Here is an 18,900-nt window from a genome sequence, read left to right as displayed (position 1 = left end):
CAAGTTGTGGTTGGCTTCCAGCTTTCATCAACACTGTCCATTGGCTGGTTGCTGCAGCTGATGAAAGGGGTTTTTTTGGGGGGGGAGGGAGTCCTACAACATCTGGAGGGACCTAGGTTCCCCATTCCTGAGGTAAATTGAATTAAAACCTTGTGACTGATAAATGGTGTCTTCACAATTGATTTTAGATCATATATCTAAATAACTATTTGTGTTAAAGTGTTTATAGTACTGGTGGTGACCAATGTTTGATGGCATCTTAAAAAGAGGCATCACCTTCTGAGTGAGAAGGCAGAAGGTGCCTTCTGATATGGCACCTGTTGTGTGACACACATGCACATAATTTAAAACTAATCACTGTATGTTATCCTTTAGAATGTATGCTCAGTGCCACAATTGTTTTTAACTTGGGTAGAATTAGTTACACGACAAATTGATGTAAACTAATAATTGACTATGAGGGCTCTTTGGTATGCAGTTAGAACCTTGCAAAGAAAAGTGAAGGCTTTCTTGTACTAAGGTTTATATACATGGAGTGTGATGTTCCAAATGTCCTGTAGAGACAGCAATACGCATTTATCAAGGACAGATCATCAAGTAGTTATTTACATTCCTGCAGCATACAAAAGCTTTTGGTTAAACTACTTGGTTGCATGGATCTATTACTAAAATTATACATTACTTACAAAGGTCATAATCTTTGTGTTTGATACTGTGTGTACAAATACCATTTTAAAAGAATGAACTCAAAGGAATAGTGTCAATTGCTTATGTGCAGAGCTGATTTCAACCAGGGAGTTAGGTTATAGTGGATTATCTAAAACAACACTCTGCTCTTGTTACTATGTGTTATTCAGTCCCCACAGCTCAGCTCTGTTTGGCAGGCTGTGTGTTTAAACTGCACAGTGTAGAAATGTGTTTAAGAGACTTCTTGTTTATATTTTGAATCTTGTCAATGCTCGTATCCAATTCCCCCCATGATAATGACACCCCCCCCCAATTAGATAGGGTGACATGCTTTCTTTAATTATGCAGGGCAGTGCTATTCATTTTAGAAAATACAACTTCAAAGAAAGTGTTACCAGTAGCTTTAAAACGAATGGACCAGAACTGATAAAATGGTTTGAAACATACAAAATTATTAATAATAATAATAATAATGGAATATGTCAATGGGTGTGTCAGAGCAACTCCTTCATCAGTTGAAAGGGCATGTGCCTGCTGGCAGGGAAGAAAATCTCTTGCTTTCATAACAAGAGGACTGTTTTCAAAACTAAATTTAAATGAAATCCTTCTAATCTAGCAGCTGAGAGTTCCTTGTATAAAAAGACTGGGCTGGAGACCTTGAGACGGGCTCAGATAGCCCCCCTCCACACCCCAGGTTCCGTCTTGCCAAGTGACATGCTAGAAATCATTTACTACGATTTGATAAGGTATTTCTCTTGACTTGCTAAGGGAGCAGCCTCTGAGCTATGGCCTTGACGACTCGGTCTTTTTAAGTCTCTTAAGTGGATTTGATGTTGGGATCAGAATTAATCTGGGATATTTATGGAATAGTTATAATCGTTCTGAGGTATAGTCTGAAGAGCTCAATGGGAAAGTCCAGATTGCCAGGCTTCTGCAGTCCTGTCCAACACGTAGAAACTCGCGGGGGGGGGGTACAGATAGGGATGCCTGATACAGTGCGAAGGCATCATGGTAAGATTGCTAAGTTTTGGAAAGGAAAAACTGGTTCTCTTCTGGGTCTCAACAAGCCATCATCTGCCTTGTTGAGCAATCTTAAACTTCTAGGAGCTTCCCACTTTCAGTGTCAGCTGTTAGAAGCTCACCTAAAATGAGAGTGCCCCACCATCTGATGCGTTCTGCATATTCCATCTAGGCCAGGAATGGGATCTCCTCACTGCATTTAGCTGGCTCTCTGGATCCCCTCCTTCCCCTCTTCTCAGTGGGGAGGAGCTAAATGGGAAATGATTTTGATGTTGTGCAAACTGTATAACTGTAGCCCCTTCACCTGGAAGAAGATCAAAGCAAAGGGAATGCTTATCTTGGAAAAGTAGACTTGTGTTTCTTGCAAATATGCTGCAATGTCTGTATGCTTTTCAGACGCATACATGCACTTTCAGGATGCAATTGCATTTTGAAGTTTGATGCTTTCAATAACTATGATTCAGAATTTGCAGGTCACCTGTTCATTAATGTTAACTTGCAGGCTTTTAATGAGCTTTCAGACAGAAAAGGTGCTGGAGATCTTTGGTGAAAATTTTGAAAAATTGTGTGGTGAAAATGGACAGTGGAACTTAAGTGGAGTTGTTAAAGAATTAAATATATGGAGAATATCTTTGTGTGTGTGTGTTGACCTGCCTACTTTTGGGTCCAGCCCTATCCACTACTGGAATGTGGTCTTCAGCGCCGGATAAATTTGGTCCATGGTCCCTTAAAAAAGCTGGTTATCCCAGATACAGGGTATAAGGATGGGAGCAACCATAGCCCCACCAATTTTTACTGGCTGCTTTTTTTTACTGGTTGCTTCCCAAGTTGATTTCATTATTCTTCTGTGTATTGGCTTTACCCTGCGTCACGCATCTACTGTCTTAATATTACGCCCCCATGGAAGAATTCCTGATAATAATATTTGAACTGGTGTACCTTTTTCATGCCACAGCTTCCCTTTCCTTTCACTTATTCCCCCCTTGAGAAAATGCATGCATAAGAGACATACATAAATATATTACAGAATGCAGTGGTACATGTGGGTAGGTAAGGATTTATTTATTTATTTTACAACATTTTTACTCTGTCTTTCTACCAAAGCATTTAAGGCATTTTAGAAAATTTGCCATTTAAAAGATGATTCAAGAGAAGGAATGGGCAGATTTTGGTATCAGCCCTTCCATAGTGTTTCATAATGAAATTACAATAATGGCTTGATTCAAGAGGCAGTTCTGGGAAGAGACAAGTCAAATGGGAGGTGGTCCCAGCAGGAAGCATCTTGCTCTGATGCATCAAAGTGGAAAAACTGTTGGTGGAAACAACAGCATTGGTTCCATTTGTTAAAAATGTGGTCCCTAGTTAGATCACAGGTTCTTATGAGGCATGTGTACATTGTTCCCAGGTCATTTAAAAGAGCCAGGGTGGTGTAATGGTTAGAGTGTTGGACTAGGATCTGGAAGAGCAGGGTTTGAATCCCCACTCAGCCATAAAGCTTGCTGGGTGACACCGAGTCACCATCACTTAGCCTACCCTACCTCACAGGGTTGTTGTGAGGATTAAATGGGGAGGAGGAGAAGCATGTGCAACACCTTGAGATCCTTGGAAAATTAAGGTAGTGTATAAAGGTAATAAATAAATAAAATAAAAACAGAAAATTCTGAAAACAAGAACAAACTTATGGACGTATCTTACAAAGAAATGTATAGTGCTTTTGGAGGCGAAGAGGATTTTATAGTCTCTAGAAAAACAATAAGGTCCTGCAAGATTTTTCAGAACTAGCAATTTGCATGTCCAAAGGACTCCGTGTGTGTTTGTGTGTGTAGTGGTGGGGAAGAGATAGGCAAGCAATTAAATGAGTATGTTTCTATAGTCTCATTTAAAAAAAAAATTAAAAAGCAGGGAATACTTCAGTACACTGATAACAACATTCATCCTCACTCCATGCACTGACTGCTTGAGCAGAGTTGAGTAATCTCAAATGTGATGGGGCAAAAGGATTATTTTCTCAACTATAGAAAACTAGTGCTCCCCCCCCCCCAGGCCTCACCCCCAGCCCTCTGCAATTAGGTCCACGGCCTTTCTCTCAAAAGCAATACTGCCATCATGCCTTGTAAGTAAGCAGGAAGCAGTTTACAATCATAGCTCTTGTTGCGTTTGCTTCACGTTGCGGCTTTTCGGATTGCGAACATGGCAAACCTGGAAGTGTATACTTCCGGGTTTCACTGCATGCGCAGAACCACTCTATTGTGCTCCGCGCTTGCGCAGAAGCAGCGCTCTAGTTGTGGACTTTACGGGGTGCGAACGACACCCTGGAACAGATTGTGTCCACAACTAGAGGTACCACTGTACTATATTCTAAGACAAAAAAGATTCTGTTGTTGGAACCTGTAACAACATGGGAATTTTCTTTTTGACTGACCTTTTCTAGGCTGGAGTCAGAGCAGTAGGGAGAGAGCTGTTATACTCTTTCTTGGCATTTAAATTGATTCTAGCTATAATAGTCCCTCATAATTCCCACTGAGGTATAAGGCAGTCTCTGAGTGGAAAGGAATGGACAAGAATTCTCCATCCCAATATTTCTTAAAGGAAATTAAGTGTAATACTACTGACTTCCCATTATTGGGACTCTGGAGAGAAGGAAAGTGTTTTTTTTATGTTTACATGTTACTGTGACACAGTAAATAAAAAGGATACTATACCTTCCTGCCATAAATTGTGGTAAGAGAATACTATTCTTGCCAGAGATGTTGAACAAATAAAAGGTTGAATGAATGTAGAAGGTTTGGGTTCAGTCTGCAGCATCTTCAGTTAAAATGATATTGGCTGACAGGTGATGTCCACTGGTCTTTAATTTGGGAACTTTAGCCTTATTTCTATTCTGATACAGCCCCCAATAAACATACATGTGGAAGTCCAATTGCTTGCAATGTGGATGTCAGCTCAAAAAGTTGCTTGAAGTTGCAGACTTGAAGGGTAGAGTTGATCAGCGCAAACTATTTCTTCCAAATGGCCCTAAAGCAATTTAGGAGATGAAACGGTAGGACGTCAGATAAATTATTATTACTGCTTAAGACTCTTCATAGCTGCATTTCATGGTTCCCTAGCTAAATACTAGCTGGTTTGCCAGAAGTGAGTGTCTTCTGGCTCCCTTTATGCTTGGCAGGAGATTCTCGGCATGCTTCGAAGTACTTGCTCAGCTTAAATGCCAGAATGGAGCTGAACACTTCTGAAAAGCTGATTGCACATTGCTGATTAGCAGAGGGGGCTGATCCATTAGAGCAAGTGCAGTGCTGCCCCACCAATATCAGCCTGTCCCCAGCTGGTTCATGCATGCGTACTCATTACTTGATTAACACAACTTCTGATAATGATTTGTTTGTGTGACTGGGACATCACAGATCTTAATACTTGCAGATCATCCAATGTTACATCAGATGCAATTATTTTTTGAGGAAATCAGTTCGCTTGTTTTGCCTTTTTTGCGGTCTACAGACTAATATAGCTGCTTCTCTGAAACTTGAGTCTGATAGTGAGTTTTCTCTCCGTTTATGTCATACTATGGATGGTTTCACATAAGGAGACGCAACATGACCTTTGCTTCGGACATTACTTTGAATGCAAACCCAGCATGGACCAAAATGCTCCTATCTTATTGCATACGCCTCTCTGGTATCTACATTAACCATACAACATTCACTTAAATAATGGGCAAGAGAAGTTTAAAAACACTCCATGGGGTTTCATATAAGTACAGGAAGGTAGGAAGTTGTACCTGGGAGTTTAAAAAGAAAAAGAAAGAAGTTAAGACTTTTTCTTCTAAAGAAATCAGTGCAGAAATAGTTCCTTGAATGTTAAGAGGCGCTTTACTTAAAAAACAAATTCTTTGAGTGTATTGCATATCCAGCATCCTTGGCTTCCTGTGCTTCAACTAAAAGTCAGGGGAAGACTTTGTGAAGAAAGCCTTCCATGGGGCTTTTCCAGAACAGGAAATGCAAGTGACTGAGGAGTCTGCAGAATTCTGGATAAATGTTTAATAGAGAGAAAAGCACATGTACCACTCATTACCACCTCAAAATAATAAGGTAAGCTGAATCACATAGCCACAGAGTTTCTAAAGTGATTTGAAGCACCTTGCAAAAGAGGGAGGAAAATGAAAGCCTCAAAACTTTTGAGAATCCCCCCCCAAAAAAAATAATAATTATGAGCTATAAGTGGACCTTATCTTAGGGTTGCCATATTTCAAAAGGTAAAAACCACTTTCTTCTTCTTCTTCTTTACAAAAACACAATTTTTAGATTGACTTGCCTACGCTCCAAGACAAAGCACCACTTTTCGGAAATTACCCCAGCTGTCAATTCCACCTTTGAAATCCTGATAATGTCCTACCTTATCTACATTTTTAATAAATGTAAGCTTGGAGTAGAGTGGGGAGGAACAAGGTAGAATATTTTATCTAAAATTTGGTAGGGGAATTGGCATCACCAAATAGACTTCAATCTGCCTCATGTCAAATTCTTTGCTTCCTATTTTTAAATTCCACTTTTTTAAAAAATTTGATGGAATAGACCAGCTGCTTGACCCAGTCATGTGTTTCTTATAATGCCAAGAAAGACAGTTAACTGAAGGCAGTTACTTTACTTTTCCGTGTATGACTAGGTTTTTTTTCTTTAAAAATCATGCAAAAAAATGGGGGTCGTCTCATACATGGGTAGTGCATAGGGTGGACATTTGATCGGTTTCTGTCACAGCTGTTAGCAGCTATTGTGCATGTTATTGGTTGCTGCATCAATGGGTGATGTTGATTGGCTGATGCTGTGGCAATTGGGCGGGCAATTGGCAACTTGTGCCGGCTTGGGGACTGATGAGAGGTGGATTTTGCTATGCGGGCGGGCGAGCGATTTGGGCGATCCCCCCTTAAAAAAGCTCAACAACTCTGTGCCATCTCCCCCCATTTTCTTAAATTTGAGTCCCCCCAAATAGGGGGTGTCTTATATAAGGAAAAGTACGGTAAATAGTTACAATTCTTTGCTCTCTTGGGGAAGTTTCAGTAGGCAGACAATATCCGAAACAACTTTCAGTCCTGCTTCACTTCGTTCAAATGTAGTAAGTAAATGGCTATAAAACTAACTTCACAATAAACAAAGGGAGATGCTGATGGACTAGCTGATTGTAAACCTTCATTAGGAGTAATGATCTAATATAGAGCAATAACAGTAGAGGCTCCTTAGGAGCTGAAGCATAATTTTCGGTCAATCTAGTTTACCTAGAACTGGGGAAATTAGTTTACAGCAAAGCATTTGACAATCTACAACTTCTTTAATGGTATAACATACTGAATATTTATTGGAAAATAAGGCTTGCTTTGTATTGAATTGGACCTATTCTGTTAATGCCACAATATATTTTATAAATGTTTGGGGGAAAGGTTAAGACTCTGTAGTTAGTCTTATTACGAAACTGTGTTGTAATTTTTAACGTACAAATTCAAGCACTGTTGGTGACTTGATAGGTTTCTGCAAGATGAAAAGGTCTATTTCTTCAAGAAACTCCTTCTGGTAACTTTGTCGGTTTTCACGTGGAGAGAATTCAGATCAACACACACAAATTCGTGTTAAGCCTTTTTACTAAAAGAAACTGATAATTTTCCTTCACTTTGTACCACTCCATTTCTTCCTGCCTCTTCTAAATAAAAAGAGACGGCTTGATCACGTTTGGAGCAAATAACACTTTTATTATACGTAGAAATGGAAGCTTTGACACTGTATATATGGCACTGAGTATGACTGAGGCGTGCAGTGTGAAGCACAAAGTGTGTTGTCTGACTCAACTGACGCTTATGAATCAGTACCTTTAAAATTAATTTAATGACATCCTCGTCTAAAGAATGCCTCGAGGCTTATAAAATTAGTTTGTGGTTCACATCTCACCATTAGTACTAAGTGCTAGTATTACTGACAGTCTGAGAGGCCTCACACTACATTAACAGTGAGATGGCAAAGCAGGCTGAGGAAATGAATGTTACTTTCCACTGTGTGCGTATATGCTTAAAAATGAATGAATCAAACTTTCTAGCAATAGCATTACTACAACTCAAGTCATATTGTGTCTTCTCTGCTAAGAGGTGAAGCCAGGTCTGTCCCCTGTGTAGGGTAGGGGACATTTAAAAGATGCCAGAAACCTATTGGGTTCTACTCATGGGATGCTATGCTGTAAAAGGCAGTTTTCACAAACTCTGTCACCATCCCAGGAAACCCCAGGAAATTTCATCAAGAAAGTTGGAGGACCCTCCAGTATAGTGGGGTGGCACTGGAGAAAGGGGGAGTTAATGAAAATTGCCTCTTACTTCTGCAGCCACCTCAGCCGTGTGATAGTCCACAAATGGAAGGAGCCGTTTTTGTTTGCAGAATGGCATGTCCAGATCAAATCCATTGATTCAGAAAGTAATCCAAAGGTCAATATTGCTATTAAAAACCTGACAAAATTATAAAAAACCATGTTATCAGTTATAACTTAATTGTGAAATATTCAAAATTTAGCTCAACATGCTGAGCACAATTGAGGGATAATTAAATATGTACTTAAGTCTTTTTCTCCCTTTAAAATTAACAGAACTTACAAGTGCTTATCAATACCATCTGTATTGATTTATTATTTCAGTTGAATGCCAGTGGTTCCTCATCCCAGTGAGAGAGGATCACCTAAGATCTACCATAGGACAAGAAAGCATTATTTTTATTATGCTTTTCACAGAAAGTAAGATTGCTAGGTAGCCTCTACCAACAATTATAATAATAGGTTCACTGAAATGAAAGGAAGGAAGAAGTAATTCAGTAGGCTACCTGTTTTGGGTAAGAGATGCTTCATTAATTGTTGTAATAAAGGGTGTTTTGTTTGAATTATGCAGATGTTTTATAATTTCTGCTCTTAATGTTAGTAACTGTAAATCACATTTATAGTTACTGCAATGACTTGTAATAATGTCCTGAAGCAAGGTATTTCTTTTGCATTTCAGTAAAGTGGATTAGGTAAAGTAGATAAATTTATTTTATCTTCCTCTGTGCCTGCCAGATGGTTAGAGCTCCTTGAATGCTGATTCACTACATAGGCAAACCGGCTATTAATGAATTTATCTTAATTAGTATGCCTTATTAAAGCGTAATTTACATTATTAAAATGTAGTACATTTATTATGTCAATATTTTTTGTAGCTAAATATTTTCCCCAAAATGTCATGAGGTAGCACATGGGTCTACAGAATGAGAGCCCTAAAATATGGAATCTGGCAGTTATAAAGGAAGTGCAGTTACAGTTAATGTCACTAGTTGATGCTAGTAATAATAGAATTATATATACAAAGCAAAATGTTATTTGTTCACTCAGCAATCAAGAGCCTGTTCTGTTCCTTCATACGCGATACCCACAACAGAATGAGCCCAAAGGTGATGTTTCCACCTGGACTCTAGGTTACTTCTCTGTAGCCCTGCTTCTGTCATAAGTATTTTTATTCCCTCTTGTGATTCTTTAATATGACATTGTTTTCAAAGAAAACGCATCCATTTAACATGGATAGAGTATGTTCTGGCAAATTACCCTGTTTGAGTATTAGTGTTATATCACCTGATTGACATTGAAAAGTATGTTTGACTAAGTAGTTAGGCAATTTTTTAGAGAGAGAACTTGAAGAATACTGTGAGACTAATTAATTCAATATGTGTTGCATATTTGCAGTGTTCAGCTAATGTTTAAGTTAATGTACAATGTGGGTTACTGATGCCAGTGTACGTAAGAAGCTGATAAAGGGAAAACTGTACTTCAGAAAGCAATTTAGCAGAATGACCCTTGTTAAAAGATACTGAAAGCTATATCTTTTTGTTTGTTTGTTGCAATACCCTTTCTTCCAGTATGAACATCCATTTGTCCTTCAGTGCTGAGTAGAGCAACTCCTACAAATCAAACTGATTTAACTGAGTGGCAAGATAGAAAATGTGGGTATCTTTTAATTGATCAACTTTAACTTTTTGTGATATGCTATTACTCTACAATGCACTTCAAATATGGGAAAAGTAGGCTAGAAACCAGTGCAAAACAATACTTTCCCTGGATCCTGGGGAATGAATACACAGTGAAACTTTTAATAAAAGCAAAATGATCCATGCTGCCAGTGATTCCAGTATTTTGATGCTTTTGAACTTGCTTTCCTAGATCCAATATGTACACTACCTTCTGCATTGTGGTTGCCCCTCAATTGCTTGCACACATTAAATCATAAGGTGCGTATCATGTGGATATTTGGCATGCAAGCTCTCATCCTCTGTTGGGACTACTGATGCATTGCAAGTAACCACATGATCTGGCTTCTGCATACGATGCAGACATTCCTAATTATTGGTGATGCATAGGAGCCAGCTATAGGAGAGCAAGTTTGTACAGTGGTACTTCTGGATGCGAACGGGATCCGTTCCGGAGCCCCATTCGCATCCTGAAGCGAATGTAACACGCACATGCGCGAGCCGCATTTCGCCGCTTCCGCACATGCGCGTGACGGCATTTTGAGCGTCTGCGCGAGCGGCGAATCCCGGAAGTAACGCGTTCTGTTACTTCCGGGTCGCTGTGGAGTGCAACCCGAAAACGCTCAACCTGAAGCGTATTCATCCCGAGGTATGACTGTAATGCAACCCATGTTAGAGAGGTTGCAAATGAACTGGACTCCAGATTTGCAAATGATTGACTGTCAGATGTAGTGATTAAATCAAAGTGTTTCTCTTTAAGAGAACAACTAAAGCTGTGGAATCTCACAAGCCGGATCTCTTGATTTTAATAGCTGAGTGTAATTGGCATTCCTGTTCAGAGATGCAGACCTCCCAAAGCCATTTGGGATGAAGTATTTTAGTAAAAACAAGCTCAGGCTTGTTTCTGAAAACTCTGTAGTCAGATCAACAAAACATGTCTGACTCTAAGGAACCTATCTTTAGGGAACAAATTCTTTTAATGGCAGATGGTGAATGCAGTGCAGAGAGTGAGAGATCTCAAACTACTTTTTTAAATGGATGCTGCCAAGGGAAGTAAATTATTAAATTTAAAATGTGATGAATTATTAAATTCTTGTTGCAATCCAGCAGTACAAAAAAAAGTGGTCTTAATAGATGCTATTTGAAACCAGGAAGGCTTTAGTCATTTAATGGCCAAATGGGTTTACATTGTTGGCCATTGAACTATATTCAGTACAAGCAAGGGTCATGGCAGGGATCCCAAGGGGCAGGAAAAAACATTCCTAGAAGGATTACAACAGCATGTGTAGTAGTAATGGGAAAGTAAGCTTGCCAGAAAGTCTTGTGTAGGCTGGAGTAATGGGCACAGTTCATAGCCAATAACTTGTAATGGACTGAAATCCACAAGCCAATTATTTAAATCCCAGTTGAAGTCAATGGGATCTAAGCAGTCTAACAGTGTTGAGGATTACAGCTGGGGTGCCTATTTGAGCCTTCTATGGAAACAATACTCTTACAGTCTTTATGTAGTAGAGCAATAAGATTGAAAACCTAGTGTATAGTGTCTCATTAAAGCATGCATAGGAGAGCATTTTCCCTGCTTCCTGTCCAAAATTTCTCAATGATAAGAGACCTTGGTCTATTATCTTGCTCTACAGTTTTGTTTAGAAAATAGTCTTTGCCCATCAGTTTTTCTTATCCAAAAGGAAAGAAAGCTGGCTTGGCATAGGGTTTTGTAGAAATAACTTGAATAATACAAGTACAAAGATGTTCTCATAACAGTCGGTCAAGTGATAATCAGAACTCTTGTATGTTCTGGCTTCAATCTAAATGGCAGTAAAATGGAGTTTGCCAGTGTCAAATCTTGGATAATGCACGCTGTGTTTTAAATTGTGTATTCTATGGAGAGTTTTCAAAATGTGAACTACTGTAATTGGCATTTTAGGCTGCAATCCTGTGCTCGGTTGCACAGGGTTAGATTCTATTGAAATAAATCAGATTTGTATGTACCTGTATAACCAATTGCTGGGCTGCAGTTCAATTTGTAACTGGTAAATTTTTAGTTCAATATGTATACAACCATAGTTAGTAATATAGCACTTGCTGTATTATTTTTATGAATCACTGATTCATGCTCCCTCTGCTGGTTTCACCAGCAATATCCTATCATTTTGAACTGATTTTATTATAATACATTATAAATTGTAATGTGAGTGGGTATTCTGTTTTAGGTTTCATTTTGCATGGTGTAGCCTACTGAGGTGCTTTAGATAATAGGTTGAGAATATTTCCTTTCTTTTCCAAGCCTATTTTAAATATTGCTAACTCAGATTAGGATATGGGTGGGGGGAGTATTATTAAGCTCAATTCAGTAATTTGAAAGGTAAGTCAGCATGATGTAAGACCAGCTTTTCTAACTATGCTTTATTTACAGTTGGGTTAAAGGATACATTTTCTAATGGTATCTTCTGATGAGCTCATAAAGTACATCATTGCAATAGTTCTGTGATGTAGGTTAAAGTGGAGATTGTGACTAGTTCAAGGCCACATAATGTTCTTTATAAAACTGTGAAGCTGGGCTTCCCACATGCAAGCTTAACACTCAGGTCACAATTGAAGTGTGTTGTCACTGCCATTGTAGGTTGCAGAAGAGAAATAGATCTTGGAGGTTAAAGCCTCTTTTTACCACTGCTTTTTCGGTAGGTAAGGAAACGATTAAAGTCCTGCCATCTTTAGAAAATTAATTCTCTGTCACTCTGATTGTATGAGAATCTGGAGAACTGTTCTCCAGCATTGACATTCTAGGAATATGCATTTGCTGCTATTTATAACCTATTTGGAACACATTCTGAAGCATGTAGCATGTTGTTTAGTGGACTAAGAATAGAATAAGTGTTAATCAAGAGCTGGAATGGCTAGCCTATGGTCCTCTAGGTGTTGGATTCCAATTTGCACCAGCCCTCGCTGATAGTCATGTGTGGTGTAAGGCCACAGGTTAGCTATCCATTCTCTAGAGCAGGGATGTCGAAGTGGTTGACCGCGATCAACAGGTCGATCCCCGGGTGATAGCGGGGGGGGGGAGCATTTGCCCCCACCCCCTCGCTCTGTCCTTCATTCATGTACGATTGCAAAAACAGAAGACGGAGTTATCGCTGCTGTGTTTACTAGTCAGAAAGTGATGTATGTCACGCTCTCCCCCCAAAAGCAGTTGAAGTATGGCACCTCCCTAAAAAGCTCAAAAACTTAAGGCTCGCCCCCCTAAAAAAACTCAACAGCTTTGGCTTGCCCCCCCAAAAGCTCAACAACTTTAGCTTGCCCCCTAAAAAAAGATCTCAACAACTTTGGGTTCATCCTCCCCCCCAAAATGGGTAGATCACTGCTACCCCCCCCCCCCGGAGTAGATCACAGTCTCTTGGGAGTTGGATGTCCCTGCTTTAGGGGTGATCCATAAGTAAAAGAACTGAGTCTGTGCTGGATTGACTGAGCCAAGGAAAACTATTGGATACTGTTTAATTGGATAACACACACAAAATGGAGGCTGTTCCTCTTCCCTTCCTCCATTGTTTTTCCCTGAACCATCATGATAATCATAAGTCCTAGTTGTAAGAAAGAATTATAGTAATATAGAATTGGCAGCCTTCACCTAAATTGGTCTTGACATTTATGCCTGATCTATATGGAAATGAACTATTTACTGAACATAGTGAATATATAGTGAACATATTTCTTATAGACTTCAATTTTGTATGGATACCTCTCTGGACCTTTGGAGGGCTTACCTTGCATATTTACATTAAGATTCATGTACTGTTAGTTATTGCATTCAGAATGGGAACTGATGTTGTTTTTGTTGTTATTTATATATTATTGCATGCCACCCTACTCTCCAAGCAGTGCAAGATTCCAGGGTTTCCAAGCTCTTACCCAGAGTTTGTGTTCCATTCAGAATGAGGCACAGTAGAGACTGTGGTGTCTTTATGATACAGTATATGTCTTATTTACATGTATATACAACCTGAGCCAACGATGGAGGGGTTCACAGCATTGAACACCCCAAGAGGGTCTTGCTTCCCCCATCGCTGCAGCCTTGGTTTCAAGCACAAATAAGACATGGACCTGACCCTGTGTCCCAGCCTGCTGCCTCTCTTCCAGCTTTTAGCACACATAACTCAACTCTTGCCTTTGTCTTTTTAACTACCAGCCAGTTGAGGGAGGTGGGGGCATCCATTGGCTATATAGCACAGAGCCATTCCCTTTGTTTCCTTAATGGCCCATTATCTCGTCAGGAAGCTAGCTTGGCTATTCCAGGAATTAGAAGGGCCACGGGCATATAGCCTACTCTCCTGCCAAACACAAAAATACTGTTTTTTTATTTAATGCCTATGAGCAATTAATAAAAAATAATGTCAGCTCAGTTACACATGTGGATGCTTCTTTAACCTTAGTTAGATTACTGTTATATATGGAACTGCCTTAGACAGTTAAAAAACTTTAACTAATGCTAAATTGCTAACTAGAACTAAGCATTATGACCTTGTAAAATCCATGTTACTCCAAATGTGCTTGGTGCATTCTTAAATTTAAGAATGAAGCTTTTACATTCAGTATTTCACCCAGGACTTCATCATCCCATTTTGTTCCTTTGCTTTGCATAGTCAAATGTAGGACTGAGAGCAGGCCCCGGGTCAGTGGGGTGGCACAAATAACACTCTTCTGGAAGGCTTCCTGCTCAAGCTGTCTTAGTGCTGTTGCAACTGGACAGATAAACTTGCATTCACAATGACGCAGAGAAGATAAAGTATCATAAATTTAATCTTTTGTAAGATCCAAGGAAGGAAAGGAAGGAAGATTCTTATTGCAGCAATAAATGTGGAACTCTTTTGCAACTTGGCAGGAAAATAAAACAAATCTAAGCAGCCTACCAGAATGTAAGCCTTATAAATTACTTAAAGGAAATGAAGACTTTGCATGTGATGGTTTTTATCTGTTGGATTTAATCTCCATAGATTACTCTTTAATCTTAATTCCCTTAAATCTTTCAAAGACAAACAAAGTTACATTTTGTATGAGATTTTAAGGCACTTTACTTGAGTATAAAATGTTAATATCGGTTTGTTTAATTATTTGTAAGATTTCTTACCCACCCATCACCATAAACTCCCACAACAGGCTGCAACAATATAATACCCAGGTACAATTATGAAAAGAAATAGAGCAGTTCAACAGTATAAATTCAGCAAAAGAGGTGGGGCACACAAACTCACAAAAAGTGCCTTGACAGTCAAATCCGGGGGTAGGAAGGTATGTTTTCAACATATGGCAGAAACTGTGCAACAAAGATGAACGTAAGAGCTTGCTGGATCAGTCTAATGGCAAATTTAGTCCAGCATCCTCTTCTCACTAGATGTTTGCTTTCCTGTGGTTCCCAGCAACTGGTATTTAGAAGCATGCTGCTTCTAATCATGGAAGCAGTGTATAGCCATCATAGCTAACAGCCATTGATAGCTTTATTCTACATGAATTTATGTAATCCTCTTTTAAAGCCCATCTAGGTTCCTGGCCATCACTACCTCTTGTGGGAGCAAGTTCCATAGTTTTAACTATGCACTGTGTGAAGAAGTAGTTTTATTTGTTCTGAATCATTCAGTATTCAGCTTCAATAGATGTGTATGACTTCTAGTTCTATGAGAGAGAGAGAGATTTCCCCCCTCTCACCACTTTCACCATGCCATGCATATACACTCCTATCATGTTGCCTGTTGTTCACCTTTCCTCTAAATTAACAAGTCTTGAACACTGCAACCAACCATGGTTGTGAATAAAATTTCTTCCCAGCCCATTAACCAGTAGCCAACTTTCTTCCGTAGCTAGGACAAAATTATAGTAGGAGGCTGGATGGATGGAGATGTCTTCCTTCAGATCTGTGTCCCATGTTCTACCTACCAAGTCAGCTGAGCACTCTGTTTGGCCCTCAAGCTCAGAGCCAGCCTGGGCCTCCAGCACAGCAACACCAACCCAGTTGCAAGAATAAGGCTGTTCCCTGCCAGCCACCTTGGACCTGCTACAGAATGACAGTGAGTTGGTGAGTGTGTAAGTCCGCTCACCTCTCTTGGTGCGTTGGCATTGCTGGATGGAAGAGGCTTCACTGGGGCCCCGATGGTGGAATTCAAATGGCAGTGCCCTTCCTGATAGGCGGCGGGGGCATAAGCCTGCACCCTGCATTGGTGAATGGGGATGCAGGCTGGGACATGGGCTGTGCCAGGGGCTGGAGCCAATGGAGCCGATGGTGGACTTCCCTCAGATCCACCCCCTGCCCATTTAAGCAGCCCACACCTGGGGCACAGCCTGTTGTTCCTGCGCTGGGTTTCCCCATCCCACCCACCCACATTTTACACTGATAGGCAATGACTTTGCTGTGGCTACGATGGTCACCGTTCTTTATGGAGCTGGGTAGGAATTTGCCCACCGGGATAATTGACTCTTACCCAGTGGTTTTGCCTACCTCATAGCAATTCGTCACAACTGGTTGAGCATTGGGGCAATCCCTTGTTTTGGATGGAGGGGAGGTTGTAGTTCCCCCTACCCCTCCAAACGGTGGGGTATCCCATTTAAGGGATTCGGGTTGAGTGGCCATGTCCATGTGCCCAGGGGGGCCAAGGCCGAAGGCACTCCCCCAGATGGCAGTCCCTGTGGGGGATCACCCTATTTGATGTAAGTCTTAGGAACCCCCGCCTAGATTAACCATGCGTCAGTTCCAGCGGGTGGGCCAGAATTATTTATGTTGCCCCATGCCCAAGCCAAACCTCTTTCATCTGTATTCAATAAAGTTGTGGCCTGTTTTTACCCCAAACCCAGTCTTACTGGCCTCTTACTTATATGGGTTGGTGTATGGGAAGTCCAATGCCTTGTCCTGCAAGTTTATTGCATTTCATTGACCACACTATTTATTAAGTTTGCCAAAGGCAGTTGACTGATTTAGGAGACAAGAAGCCTCATTCCAATTCTAACACTTCAGCAAAACTAAATGGATTAAGGAAGACATTTTCTGTTTGTTTGTTTGTTTGTTTGTTTGTTTTAATGTATTCAATTTGCCTATGGCAATTATTTTCTAAACATCACAACGTAAGATTATTATTTTTTAAATGATGCTCTTTAATTTGTAATGGCAAGGTAATATTTTACCATGAGCAATAACTGCTAGCGGGTAAGCATTAAATGGTTCTTTGACATTATCGAACTACTGTGTTTATCTACCATCTGGCCCTTTAATCTCTGTCACACTGGTCAAGTCTAAGATAAATTATTTGAGCTGCAATTCACACCCTTGTACTGATGGGTATAGTCCACTGTAACGTGTCTAACCCCCAAATGGAAAGGGGGTTTGGAAATGTCTTTGTATCAGTGTTATTCTTGACTGCGGCAATGTCTTCTGTTTCAAAATGAATGCTTAAAAAAAAACCACTTTCCACTTATGTTGTTGGCATCTTTATAGAAATATATTTCAAAGAAGGCACTAGAAATCATTTAATTGTGTCAGATTGGTACTGTTCTAAATGGTATCTTATAGCAAATGGGGGGAAACTTTTCTGGTCATACTTCATGACCAGAAATGTTAATCAGAGATGGAAGTTCCACTTGTCTGTTAGAAAGCATAAAATGCCCTTTTTCAATATACATAGATGTAAAACGTTTCTATATATGCTTGTCAGACATTTTTGAGTCTTAACCATTAAGTACAAATTGCCAACAAAGTATTTGTGTCTTAGCCCTTGTGTTGTTCCTTTATCTAATTAAATCAATAAGAGGAGTATTGAGCAAATTACTTCTAGCCCTCACGGTCGGTTGAATCAGAGAAAGTCAAAATAATGTGGAGGCTATTCAGGCCAATAATTGCTATGCTGAAACTCACAACCTGCTCCCTAGCCAATCAAAAAGCCCAACAAAATGTGTCTATGCTAATAATCATCTTTGTCCCAATGCAGTAGATCCCAATATTTATTGCAACATTATTTTAAAATGAATCTTACTCATAACATAATTATTTACACTTGCATTAATAGACTGTGTTCCCACAATAATAGTTCATAAATCTTATTCTTCTGATTTGCTGAGTTCTTCTCACATTATTTTGAAACGAAAGTATTTTTCTACATTCTGTTCCATACCTTCAGGGCTCCTTTTTGTGTGTTTTGATTAGCTTACATTTGCAACTCATGCTCTTTTCAAAACTCCATGGTGTGCATTAGAATTTGAAAACTTTGGAGATGTGTGTTAATTTGTCTAGTTGGTTGATGCTGTAGCATTCCCACTAAACAAGTGCTCAAGGTTTTCATATACTTTTAAAAATCCTGTAATTCTTTGAATATTTTATGTAGTTGGATTATTAGGAAAAAAATAGTTCATGTTTGTGCTGTTTTAAGGTGTATGTTGAATAAAAACAGCCATATATATATATATATATTGGTAGAGACGGGCCAGAAGATAGATAATCCTGGTTAACATTGGAAAGGTTAAAAATTAATCCAATCAATTTGCCCCCAAATTTGAGAAATAGTTCAGCTCCTTTCCTAGAAAGTTTAAATTTGGAATAACTACCTGCTGTGCAGAGTGGGAACAAAGTAAAGAAGAAGAGCACAGCCCTTTCTCCTCCCTTAATTCTAATCAGTCTCCCCCTCCCCCTCAAACCCTGTCCATTCTGCTGTATAAATTGGAGGAAAGCCCCCACTGGCCCTAGTGGTAGCTTTCATTACAATGAAAACAGCAGCATGAAATGTTGGCATCTGTCTGTCTCAAAAGGCAATGGTAAACGCCTCTGGGAGTGAAACAAAAAAATGGAGAATCACAGCGCCTGCTGTCACTTCAGAGACTGGTAACTCATAATTGCTGCCTCCTGCGTTGTTTTTGGTGCATTAGCAGCACTGAAGTGGGTTCCTGGGGGTGTAAACCTGGGCAGCCCAGACGACAAAACTTCCCTCTCAGCCTCGCAGAGCAATACATTTGCAGCTTGGCTGCAGGAGTTCCTGGAAGGAGGCGTACAAGACACCATCCAGCCATTTTAGGGGCTCCACTCTGGAATTGTGTAGTGTCCCACAAGGCAGCAGGTACAGAGTGTTCCTTTCAGCAAGGAAGAAAGGATCAAACTTCACTTCATCCTCCTGAACATGCCATCCTGATCATGCTTGGGAATTCCTTGTGGCAGTTA

At 39.9% G+C, this 18,900-nt stretch overlaps 1 protein-coding gene across 10 annotated transcripts in view; it reads left to right on the top strand.

Annotated features, from left to right (window-relative positions):
* The window catches only part of IQSEC1 (IQ motif and Sec7 domain ArfGEF 1), a gene marked incomplete at its 5' end in the record, with an annotated part of 298,180 nt that overhangs the window by 1,611 nt on the left and 277,669 nt on the right, over positions 1-18,900 (top strand). The window lies entirely within an intron of this gene.

This window comes from Podarcis liolepis (assembly GCF_965112155.1).
Source record: "Podarcis liolepis genome assembly, chromosome: 2".
In the NCBI taxonomy this organism is placed as follows: domain Eukaryota; kingdom Metazoa; phylum Chordata; class Lepidosauria; order Squamata; family Lacertidae; genus Podarcis; species Podarcis liolepis.
Note: the sequence above shows the minus strand (reverse complement) of the source record. Positions and strands in the feature narration are given on the sequence as shown.